The sequence below is a fragment of the Mixophyes fleayi genome (assembly GCF_038048845.1).
Source record: "Mixophyes fleayi isolate aMixFle1 chromosome 1 unlocalized genomic scaffold, aMixFle1.hap1 SUPER_1_unloc_3, whole genome shotgun sequence".
NCBI classification, from domain to species: Eukaryota; Metazoa; Chordata; class Amphibia; order Anura; family Limnodynastidae; genus Mixophyes; species Mixophyes fleayi.
Window position 1 is genome coordinate 907,402 of NW_027445877.1, and position 12,666 is coordinate 920,067.

Sequence of the window (12,666 nt, forward strand, 5' to 3'; positions counted from 1 at the left end):
AATTCTCTACTACAGAGAGGCCTCCACCTCCTGTGGTAGTTCAAGAACAGTCTGAGTTTGAAGTCAAACAAATTCTGGATTCTCGTCGGTCAAGAGGAGTTCTGCAATTTCTAGTGGACTGGAAAGGATACGGTCCCGAAGAACGTTCATGGGTTCCTGCTGCTGATGTGCATGCTCCACGACTTCTACGAGCCTTTCATAAGAAATTCCCCACCAAGCCAGTATAGGTGTCCACCTTTTTTGGAGGGGGTACTGTTACAACTCACCTGTCCTCGCTCCAGCGCCACGATCCTCTCTTTCTTCCGGGTCGCGGCGGCGCTGTCACATGACAGTTGGGGCGGGGAATTCAAATCTACTAAAGTCCTGCTCTGAGGCCTGGACAGCGTCAGAGCAACTTCCTATGTACCCTGACTAGGTGCTTCTCGTGTGTCTCCCGTGTACCAGTTCCTTGCAGGCTTTTCAGACATTAACTCCACATGTACCAGACCCAGGCTTGCTGACTACGTATTATCTCCACTCCAAGTGAACCAGACCCGACTTGCTGACAACGTATTCATCTCCATTCCAAGTGTACCAGACCCAGGCTTGCTGACTACGTATTATCTCCATTCCAAGTGTACCAGACGCCGACTTGCTGACAACGTATTCATCTCCATTCCAAGTGTACCAGACCTCGGATATCCTGATACTACCTTCCAGTTCCAGTGTTAGCGTGGGCTACCTCCTACATCCTTACCTCTAGAGACAGACCAGTGGACCGCGACATTGCTACATAATTGTTACAGTATTTTTGCGCTGCATAAAAAAACAGCCAGTATTTTCCTTATATGCAAAATGATAAACTAATTTGCACCCTTTGCCTTTTAACATGGCTATGTCCAGGAGAAAATGAACTCTTTTTCTTGCTTTGCTCTCCTTAATGAATCAGGCCCATTATGTTCAGGCTTATATTAATTTACAATTGTATTAATAGAGCATATTGTAGTCCTACAAATATGGTGTGATCCCCTCTCAAACAATGGAAGACAAAAAAGGCCTCTGAAACATGAATGCGTATTGCATGAATATATTTGTCAAGCTGCTGGCCAACCAATCAGGAACATCACTGGCTAGTGCTGTCTATTGGTTCATACACTTTCCTTTCATTTTAAAATCTGGCTGAGGTTTGATGTATTATATCTTCAAATACACAGCATCTTACATCGCTGTCAGATGCCGTCCCCGCTGATTCCCTGTCAGACGGGGAATGGACGTCTGATCCCCCCGTCGGCTGCCGCAGACTTCCGGATAGTGGGCGCATGCGCCCTGGCATCAGTCCCGTTGCTAGGCAACGGGACGCTGCTTCAATTTCCGCTGCCGCCTCCGCTCTCCACCAATCACCTCAGTCTGGATTCTATTTAAACCTGCCTCTGGCGCCATTAGGGTGCCAGAGTAACAGGTTCACCACCAGTGTTCCTGGCTTCCACTCTCCCTTGTTTTTCCCTGAGTATCCTGCTTCCTGTTTATCGTTGTGACCCGGCTTGGCGACCATCCTCTTTCTCTGTGTGACCCATTCTGTACCGTGACTTCGGCTTGGCGACTACTCTACTGGATTTCTCCTTTATACCTATATACCTGATTGCTGTGACCCGGAACCGTCTGACCTCTCTACGCTACACTGGTAACTGGCTAATAGGACCGCGACCTGCGTGCTCTCTGCTGCGAAGTCCAAACCTCCTTGCGGGGGGTCCCTGGTGAACACCAGGGGTACGTTAGACTCCGCACCTGTTTGACCAGTTGCGCTTATACCGGTTAGTGTCTATTTATCTTCAGCCTTCATAGGCCTACAGCGTGACAATCGCTCATCATTTTGATTGCTTGGGTGGCTCTCATCATCTGTGACATGTTAGTTATAGCTCATCCCTCAAAAATTGTCACTCATCACTGTTTCCTTATTGCTTGCCACTCATTCATCATGCACCACACTTCACTTCCTATACTCATTCTTCACATGTCACATGCTTGTTTGATTCTAGCATATATTGATATTAAGTCAGATAAATGATAACATTCAGTCTGATTATGATGTTTAAATCAGACACAAAATGATGTCCTAAAATGGACATCAACATGTTGCTTAGTGATTGCCAAAAATTTAATATAAAATTATTAATGTTACATTTAATTTCTGGGGTCACTTGTTATGATCTGCCTTGTGTCTCCATTGTTTATATTAGCCTGCACTACCTGTGATCGTCCAAAGGTGCTGCTGTACTGCCTTTCTCACTACCAGGGGTTAACTAGCACAACTAGTTAATCATCCATACCTGACTGTGTCATATATATGCCCACCTATCCTAGTATCCTTTGCTGGTCATTGATGCTCCTAAGCCTGTTTATGTTTGTACCTTGGATCACTGCTTACTTTCTCTGTTTCTGTGAATATCCATGCTTAGCCAGTTCCTGCTTCTTTGTACAGCATTAAATAAAAACATGTATCTGTTCCTGGAGGTAACCAGACAATTGCATTATTCCTGCTATCTGCTATACCTGAAAATCTGATTATACTCTGCCCCGGTCTGTGTTCATTGCATCACCTGGATTGTTGTTTTCTCTGCAATAAACAGTTCAATGTTTTTCATCATATGCATGGCTCCATCACTATAATTGCAAGACCTAGGGCCTGATTCAACAAGGATCTTAACTTAAGAAACTTCTTATTTCAGTCTGCAAATTAGCATTCTGTTTTGCAAATAAGTTAAATACTGACTGTTTTTTCATGTAGCACACAAATATCAACTTTAAATTTCAGTGTACAAATAAGCCTTCAAGTATTTGTGTGCTACATGAAAAAACAGTCAGTATTTAACTTATGTGCAAATCAGAATATTAATTTGCACCCCTTGCATTGTAACATGGTTTTGTCCAGGAGACTGAAATAAGAAGTTCCTTAAGTTAAGATCCTTAATGAATCAGGCCCCTAGTTTTGTGGAACAGATTTTGTAACACTACTGTCACCAGTACAGTGATGAAGCAGCACTAAAGTCATCTTGCCAGACCTTAGAAGATCGAGGTATTCCATACAAATATGTACACCATCTAAGAATTCAAGTAATCTGAAATTATCATTTAATTGGAAAGGGATGCTTTTGATTCTTAGCAGAGAAAGGACATTATTAGGTATATATATAGCAATATTAATTTTAAAAAAAATCAATGTCTCCTTTACTGTCAATACTTAAGTGAGAATCCTTGGAGGAAAAATGTAAAGATCAAACTAAACAAGTGGTCTTAACATAATAATTAACAGTACTTTGAGGGAAATTTTGCCGACACATGAGCTCAGGAAACAAATATTTTCAAAATATCGCACAAAACATCTTCTGAAAAGAACCATCGTCATCATCATCAGCAGCTATTTATATAGCGTCACTAATTCCGCAGCGCTGTACAGAGAACTCACTCACATCAGTTCCTGCCCCATTGGAGTGTACAGTTTAAATTCCCTAACATACACACATACAGACTAGAGTCAATTTGATAGCAGCCAAATTTGATTATATAGATATATATATATGTGTGTGTCTGTGTCAGCGGCACAAAATATGGCAAATCCTGAAATATGTGTAGTATATCGCAGATTCAGAATTCCCTAGTGAGAAGGAATAATAGGAGCAGGAAAAGTGATAGATAGAAGGGAGCAGGGGGTAATGGGGAGGGGGAGAAGCAGGATGAGGTACAGAGGACAGAAGGTAGGAGGAAGATTGTACACCTGCTATGAAGATAAAGTCACAAGTGGAGAGTGGACAGAGAGATTAAACATATAAGGGAAAGATGAAGGGTGGGTCACATGGAAGATATAAGGGAGAGGTGAAGAAATACAGGGAATATATTATGAAAAGTTATTATATTATTGAGATAATGAGGGAAAATGTAACTACACAAAGGTGATAGGGCTCTCTATAGAAATATGCCCTAGCATAAAGATCAGGGGCTGGCTGGGCCGGGGGCAGGGGGGCCGAACCAAAAAAAATCTATTTTGGGCCGGTCCCTAGTCTTTATTACTTGGGAACAGCCACCTTCTCCCCCTCCCTCCCTTCCAATACGTGTGGCCTAGGTGTCACATGGGACACGCACCACGTGACAGATGCCGTGCCATGCCATGTGTGAAGAGGAACATCCATCTCGCGGCGCGGCTGGAACAAGGTAAGTGTCATGGGGCTGGGAGGTGGTATGTTAGTGTATTGTGTATGTATGTCACTATATAGTGTGTGGATGCAAGTGTATTGTTTGTGTCAGTACATAGTGTGTGTGTGTGTGTGTGTGAGGGGGGGCAGTAACTATTGTGTGTGAGGGGGGCCAGTATCTATTGTGTGTGTGTGAGGGGGCCCAGTATCTATTGTGTGGGTGGGGGGGGCAGTATCTGTTAGGTGTGTGAGAGGAACCAGTATCTATTGTGTGTGTGAGGGGGACCAGTATGTATTGTGTGTGTGAGGGGGACCAGTATCTATTTTGTGTGCGAGAGGGACCAGTATCTATTGTGTGTGTGAGGGGGGCCAATATCTATTGTGTGTGTGAGCGGGACCAGTATCTATTGTGTGTGTGAGCGGGACCAGTATCTATTGTGTGTGTGTGAGGGGGACCAGTATCTATTGTGTGTGTGAGGGGGCCCCGTATCTATTGTGTGTTTAAGGGGGGTCAGTATCTATTGTGTGATTGTGTGTGAGGGGGACCAGTACATTGTGTGTGCGGGGGCTAGCTAATTGTGTGTGTGTGTGTGTGTGTGTGTGTGTATGAGGGGACCAGTATATTAATATAATGTCTGTGTGTGTGTGTGTGTGTGTGGGGGCCAGTATATTAATATAATGTGTGAGGGAAGGGGGATCTTAATATAATGTGGAAGGTAGGATACTAATTTAATGGTGGAGTGCAGGTTGGGGGCTAATTATGGGTGGTGGGGCAATTTAATTTAATAGTAGGACCTATGCAGTTAAGATGGGATGGTTTGTGAGCTATTAATTGAATGTGGGCTGTTTGGGAAAAATTTGATCTATTTATTAAATGTGATTATGAATTATTTAATGCCTGGGATGGTTGTGGGAAATGGTTATATTTATTAAACGTAAATGCTATTTAATTTATTGCTGGGGCTGTTTGGAGGGAGGGAAATAGGTTTATTTATTAAATGGAAACACTATTTATTGTTGGGGTTAAATAGGTCTATTTATTAAATTTGTATGCTATTAATTTAATGTCAGGGCTAGTTGAAAGGAAGTAGATCTATTTATCAAATGTGAAAACTATTATTTTTTAATTTCAGGCTGGAGGGAGGTTTTATTGTAAAACATGGGTGTTATATTGATTTAACAGCGAGGCTGGTTGAAGTTTTCGAAATTTCATATACCCATTTTTTTTCCAAATAGGGCATCTAACATTCCAGGATCCAGATAAGCAGCAACTGAGCTAAAGACACTAGCAGTCACAATTGGTGAAAGAGACAAGAACAGGTAGGAGACAGTCTGCCAACTGTCCTGAATCTGTTGGTGCAGTCCCAAATTTGGGTGACTGTCTCACTTAGTCAGGATTTGGTCTGACTGCAAGGACAGTTGGGAGGTATGTCCCGCTTCACACTGTACTGCTCGTGAGGACAAAGCTGTGTGCACCTAACAGTAGTGCACACACTATTGCCTGTGTATTTGTCTAAAATGATAACCATGTTACATCATAGGGGTCCCCCCTGTCAAAAGTACCCCATGCTTGCTAAATTTTCCTCGTTGGCTTCAGGAAGATCCCGGGGGAGATGGGCGTGCGTGGCGGGGCTTGACGAATCGCATTAAGATGACGCAATATTTGCGTCATTAAGCCCTGCCCCTTATCTATTGCGGGGGCGAGAATCGGAAGGTTGCCCTGCTCTCCCAGGAGCCCGGGAGGTCTCCCAGAAATGCGGGAGTCTCCTGGACATTGCGGGAGAGTAGGCAACTATGAATTAAAGAAAAGTAGCTAAAGAATCTCTAGAGACTTAAGTGTCTTTTATATTATTGTCTCCATTACTGAAGTCCTATTTTCTTACCTGTCAGTATTTGATTAAATCTTGGTTTCCATGAAAATGGCCACTTCCATAGGCATCAATACATGGACATAGGACACAATTTCTGAACTGTGTCATCATGCCACAGATGGCGAAGCCAACCACTTCTTGTACTGACTCAGCATCAGGGAGAATGCCAGACTCTTCAGGAAGTAAGGGAGATCACCCCTATTTCAGGGAGTCTCCCTGATATTCAGGGAATGTTGGCAAGTATGAAGTATCCTGGGCCCCCCAGTGCCTTAATCCAGTTCTGGGCTAGGGTGTCAGATTGACACCTAGTGCTCTGCTCCTCCTACCAGTAGTACCGGTCATATTATTTGTTTTAGTTTAACCCTAAAACAAATAATAATTCTATTAAAATATAGTCCAAAGCAAAAACAAGCCCTTTTGCTGGCAAAAACAACAGATTTTTAAAGCAAAAGGGCATTTTACATTTTGATAAATCAGCCTCTGTGTTCAGTACTGTAATAGAACATTAAGTAATCTATTGCTATAATATGATTTATACCCCAGTATAATCAGTGAGGTATGTTAAAAAACAAAAGTGCTGTAGGGAGAAGGGACATATAAAATAAAATGCAATATAAAGTGGTTTGTTTTCTGTTGCATTTTTTGTTTTCATTATTTAAGATTTATCATTTATAACAATAAAGTATTGCTGCATTAAGCAACACTTTAAAAGTCTTTTTTTATATTGATAAACATAAATTGTACCGAAGACCACCCTTTAAGGTTGGGCCACTACTTATGGGCTAGTGCTATGTGCTTGCCCCAGCGGGCTAAAGTCTGCCAGCCAGGTCCTGTTAAAGATTGCTTGGGGAGTAATTTACATTACTGCATAAAAAAAATTCTAATAAATCCACAGAAATGTAATTACTGTGCAAGCTTGCAAAATCATTGCAATTTATGACTGCCAGGGCTTGCTGGGACCAGTAGCCCACAGAAAAAAATTGCTGGGAGGAGCCGAGGCTGTTTTTTCTAAGTGGGGGGGGACGACGACGACATTTTTTGCAATGCTTTTTACTAAGGTTTAGACATTGTACAGACACCTAAGGTACATAGTCTCAGGTTCAGGTCTACAAATGGACTCCGAGAAAGTCCTGGCCATACTGGAGTGGCCACAACCGAACACTCTCAAGTAGATCCAGCGTTTCTTGGGATTCGCCACTTATTATAGACATTTTATTTTGGGCTATTCTACTATTGTTGCTCCTATAGTAGCTCTCACCTGAAAGGGAGCTGAGACCCAGTCTTGGTCACCAGAGGCCATTGAAGCTTTTTTCCCCCCCTCAAAACAGCATTTTCTACTGCACCCATTCTTAAGCAGCCAGACACGTCTCTTTCTTTTTTTCTTGAGGTGGATGCGAACACAGTAGGAGTAGGAGCCTTACTATCTCAGAGATTCTCTCAAGGCAAGTTCCACCCATGTGCCTTCTATTCTCACAAGTTTCTGCCAGCGGAGAGAAATTATGCTATTGGTGATAAGGAACTGCTGGCTATGAAATTGGCTCTAAGTGAATGGCGCTATATTTTGGACATCCTGTCACTATTTTCACGAATCACAAAAATTTACTCTACCTCCAAGCTGCCCAGTGCTTGAATCCCCGCCAAGCCCAGTGGTCCCTCTTTTTCACACGCTTTGATCTTCATGTTACCTTCAAACCTGGACTAAGGAATAAAAAAGCAGATGCTCTATCCCATGCCTTTTCCGATGCTTCTGAACCCGAGGACTTCCTTGAACGTCCAATTCTGGATCCTAAATGCCTGAATTATTCTGCTCTATCTCCTGTTCCCACTCCTCCTCCTGGGAAAACTTTCGTTCCTCCTTCTCCTCGGAAAAGATTTCTTGTGTGGTTCCATGCCTCTCTGTTCGTTGGTCATGTTGGCACTCGTAAGACCTTTGAACTCGTTTCCTGCAGTTATTGGTGGCCTAATTGTCAGTCTGACGTTAAAGATTTCATGGCAACCTGCAGTGTCTCTTTGCTCAACATAAGTCTCCTCATCACCCCCCGACTGGCCTGCTCCATCCACTTCCACTACCCATCAAACCTTGGACCCATATCAGTATGGATTCCGTTACAGACCTACCCGTCAGCTAAAAATGTAATACTATCAGGGTAATAGTGGATCGCTTCTCTAAGATGACGCATTTCGTTCCCCTTACTGTGTTACCTTCTTCTGTACTTTTGGCTCAGCATTTTATCAAGGATATTTTGCACCTTCATGGCTGCACTTCTGAGATTGTCTCCAATCGTGGAGTTCAATTCATGTCTAAATTCTGGAGAGCACTTTGTCATCTTCTTGGGATTCGTCTGAAGTTCTCCTCTGCATACCACCCTCAAACTAATGGACAAACAGAAAGGGTCAATCAAGACCTCGAAAATTTTCTTAGAATTTTTTCTTCTGCTAACCAAGACGACTGGGCAGACCTCCTACCATGGACAGAATTTGTGCATAACAATTCCTTTCAAGAGTCCACCTCGGCCACATTGTTCTCGATTGTGTTCGGTGTTCATCCTCTCCTTCCGGAATTCTCAGCCCTCCCTCCCACCCACGTTTCGGCTGTCAACTCTTTACGAAGGGACTTTTTATCAATATGGTCTCAAGTCCGGAGCCCTTAAGAAATCTTCTGTTCGCTACAAGTTCTTTGCAGATAAGAAGCGCAGGGCGACTATTCCATTGAGAGTTGGTTACAAGATGTGGCTATCAATGAGGAACATTCGACTAAAGGTTCCGTGTATGAAATGTCCTCCCCGTTTATTAGCCCTTATAAGATTTCGCGAGTGATTAGTCCTGTTTGTTTCAAGTTGCATTTACCCTCTTCTCTTCGCATTGCCAACTCCTTTCACATCTCTTTATTGAGACCACTCATCATTAATCAGTTCTCTTCCTCTTCAGCTACTTTCCCCCATCCTGTTGCTCAACAAAGTGATGAATTCAAAATCAGTCGGATATTGGATTCTAAGAATTCCAGGGGAGGAATTAAGTACCTTGTGGATTGGAAGAGTTTCGGTCCTGAGTAGCGCTCCTGGGTGCGCGAATCTGACATCAATGCACCATTTCTTTTGAAGAAATTCCACTCTAAGTTTCCCTGGAAATCAGGACCTAGGTGTTCGATAACCACCTCTAAAGGGGGAGGTACTGTCACACGCCGGTCCCCCGGTCTGGTGCACTTACATTTTGTCACTCACCGGACTGTGAGTGCCTCTGCGCTGGTGCGTGGTTCTCAAGCCTTCCTGCCGGCGCCTGTCTTGAGTCCGCCATCTTGATGGACTGCGCATGCACAGCATCCAAGAACTCTTATGACCTTTGCTTTTAATCTAATTGGTGGATCAGGCACCTCTCCCTATTTAAGGCACCTGTGCTCATTACATCGTTGTAACAGAGATCACCGCACTAAGTTTGTCAATAATATCTACAATCGATAACCCCTGTATAACTGAACATTAATAAGATCCTAAGTTAATCTATTTTGGATAGAGGGTGCGCCCTTACACTGATAGTTTGGAAGTATAGAACAAAGAAAAAAGAAAAAGAGTGTATAAAGGGGGGCACTCTGGGGTGTGTTAAAATTACATAGTTTATTAGTATTCATTAAAAGTTGAAGTATCTTGGTACAACTAGCGAAATATTAAAATAAATGCGAAGTGAGGGAAGTGAAAATAAAATTGCAGTTACTACTGCAAATCGCTTGTAATCTCACTGATAGTATTGGAATAATAAGTATAAATGTAAGAATTTTAGCTGCTGTGATAATAAATTACTCGTACATCCTAGAGGTCATGGCAAAATAACCCTAATGAAATTAAATATTTCGGATGGTAAGGGGTTTGGATACACCTAAGTAGTTATTAGACAATATCTCACAGATGTAAATTAGCTATAACAGATAACATGGGTTACAGATAATCATACATGCCTGATATTAATCTGTGATCCTATATACTCATAAGATCGTACATAATCTAGTACTCCTATGTTGGCAATATAATGATCTATGGTGAGATCAAGATGATACTAGCACCGCTCAACTAACCAGTCTCTGTAGCCACAGAGAGCTGTATAATAACGTGCAATGTATCTATTAGACCGTATATAATAGAATGTAATAGTATATATAGTTGTCACAGCACTCTACATAACGGTCGTATATTAACCAGGTGCTATCTGATTAGGAAGGGAGAGCGCGATAGGCTAGCTGTTGATTATACTGCCTAAGGATTATCCAGTATTTTCTCAGCCCTTAATATAGTGGTCTTATTGCCCCATAGTTATCTAGATTGAGCGGACATAATATTGATTTCTTGTAGTAAGCTAGGTAAACTAGGTATTATTTAACAGCAGCGTGTGAGATACAAAGCGAACTCCGACACGCGTTTCGCTTGTATGCTTTTTCAAGGCATAAACTTCCCTATGAGACCACGACATGCAGTGTTGAAGTCGCAAAGTCCAAATTCCCTTGCGGGTATCCCTGGTGAACACCTTCCACATTGTTAGACTCCGCTCCCCTAGGAGAAGCAGCGTCAATCTCAGCAGAACCTAGAAGGATCCAATTCATCCTTGTGTTTCCTGCCAATATATATATATTTTATAAATATAATTTTTGTCCTAAAAAATCTAAAATAATTTTTCAACATTGGCCTTTATCCTGTAAATCTAGATTTTCAGACTGTGATGTAAAATGCTATAACCACTTTATTTTATAATACAATTGTATACCTAATGTGGCAAAGAGGGTCATTTGCCACACCTTTCCTGCATAGGGAAAGGTAAAATCCCAGAGAGTTTCCAAGTACAGCATGCAAACAGGGTTAAATTCCCTCTCTGTCTTTCCCACACAGACACACAGATGCACAACATGGGTGTAATCGTTGTGTGTGTGTGTGTGTGTGTGTGTGTGCGTGTGTGTATAAAAGGATTGTGGGAACTGGTGTGCGGGGCTTCCAATGCCGACAAGTGGCCGGACAATAGGCAGGGATTGTGAGCATAAGTAGCTTGTCAGGAAGCTGTGGAATCTGTACTGTTTATGTTCATCATCATCATCACAATTTATTTATATAGCGCCACTAATTCCGCAGCGCTGTACAGAGAACTCACGCACATCAGTCCCTGCCCCATTGGGGCTTACAGTCTAAGTTCTCTAACACACAGACAGACAGACACACAGACTAGGGTGAATTTGTTAGCAGCCAATTAACCTACCAGTATGTTTTTTGGAGTGTGGGAGGAAACCGGAGCACCCGGAGGAAACCCACGCAAACACGGGGAGAACATACAAACTCCTCACAGATAAGGCCATGGTCGGGAATTGAACTAATGACCCCAGTGCTGTGAGGCAGAAGTGCTAACCACTTTGCCACCGTGCTGCCCATATAATATAGAGCTCATACATAGAATACACACAATTGTATACGCACCTTTTTCAGTTTTCCCCTTATTACGTTTGCAGAGGTGTTCAGAGAATCATCGTCCAGGTCTAATTTGGGAATTTCTGGCAGTTTTGGTCCAATCACAATCTCATGAGAGTCAGGAAGTGATAGAGCCAGGGCTGTGCTCCACTCCCTTCTCCTCTGCCGCTCCTGAAGCTGGGTCATCCTTGGCATAAACCTGGCAGTGCCACTGCCTACAATGTTCTGTGCAGGATTACTTATTCTTTCTAGGTTGGTTGAAAGTATGTGATGGGCATTGTCTTCTGGTAATAGGTTTCTGGAATAAGAGGCAGATATATAGGATGGAGAACTGTATTCCTGGTAGTCGGCAGGTATAGATGGTGCGGGTATATATGGTGAGGGCATAAAGCATGCCACAGAGTCCCAAGGCTGTACAGTAGCGGTACAGGTGGAGGTACGTGTAATGCCGGATAATGAACTGGAGCTCTCGGGTGCTTCTTGTCGCTTCTTCTCTGCCACTCGCCAGTCTTTGTCACACGTGGCTCGTGCCACATAGAGTCTTCTCTCCTGCAGCTTTTTCCTGGTCTCTTCAATACTCTCAAATTCTGGGGCATAACAGATATGAAGGGACCCCCGAAGAAACTGCGCTCATCAAGCTTCTGTTTGGCAACTCTTGCACTCTGTAACCTCTTGAATTTAATGAGATATACTTCTGTAAACTCCTCGGCCGGATATTCATCTAGAGCATTGTATTCCTCTATTGCTCCGTACAGTGCAAAGTGTTCAACCAGTTCCTTCATAACACCGATGGCTGGAACTCCCTGCACCAGTAGGTATGGAGACTCAAGATTAATTGTGTAAACTTTTACTGCTCTGGGCTTTCGTCCTTCACGGTACTTCGCTCTTGAGGCGCAGATTCTTCGCTGCTGGTGGTGTGCCTGGACCTCCAACTGCATACGGTCATCCACAAATGCCATTTTTCATCCGGGCAACGGCCCCTGAGGCCAGTTCGACGCTACGACATAATATGTTATGCTGTTTATGCTATTTTATGCTGAAATAAAACAGCTACTGCTTATGAAGCCTGGACTGAGAAGTCTCTTATTTGGTGATTTCTACACTAATATATTACATATATTATAACTTAATAATATTTTAGGTATATTTTATACCTAATATTAATATATATTATAACCATTGACTGTGCCC

General features: G+C 42.8%; 1 pseudogene; it reads right to left on the reverse strand.

Annotated features, from left to right (window-relative positions):
- Positions 1-8,338: 8,338 nt before the first annotated feature.
- On the reverse strand, positions 8,339-12,434 carry LOC142109508 (RNA-binding protein 48 pseudogene; annotated as a pseudogene).
- Positions 12,435-12,666: the final 232 nt, after the last annotated feature.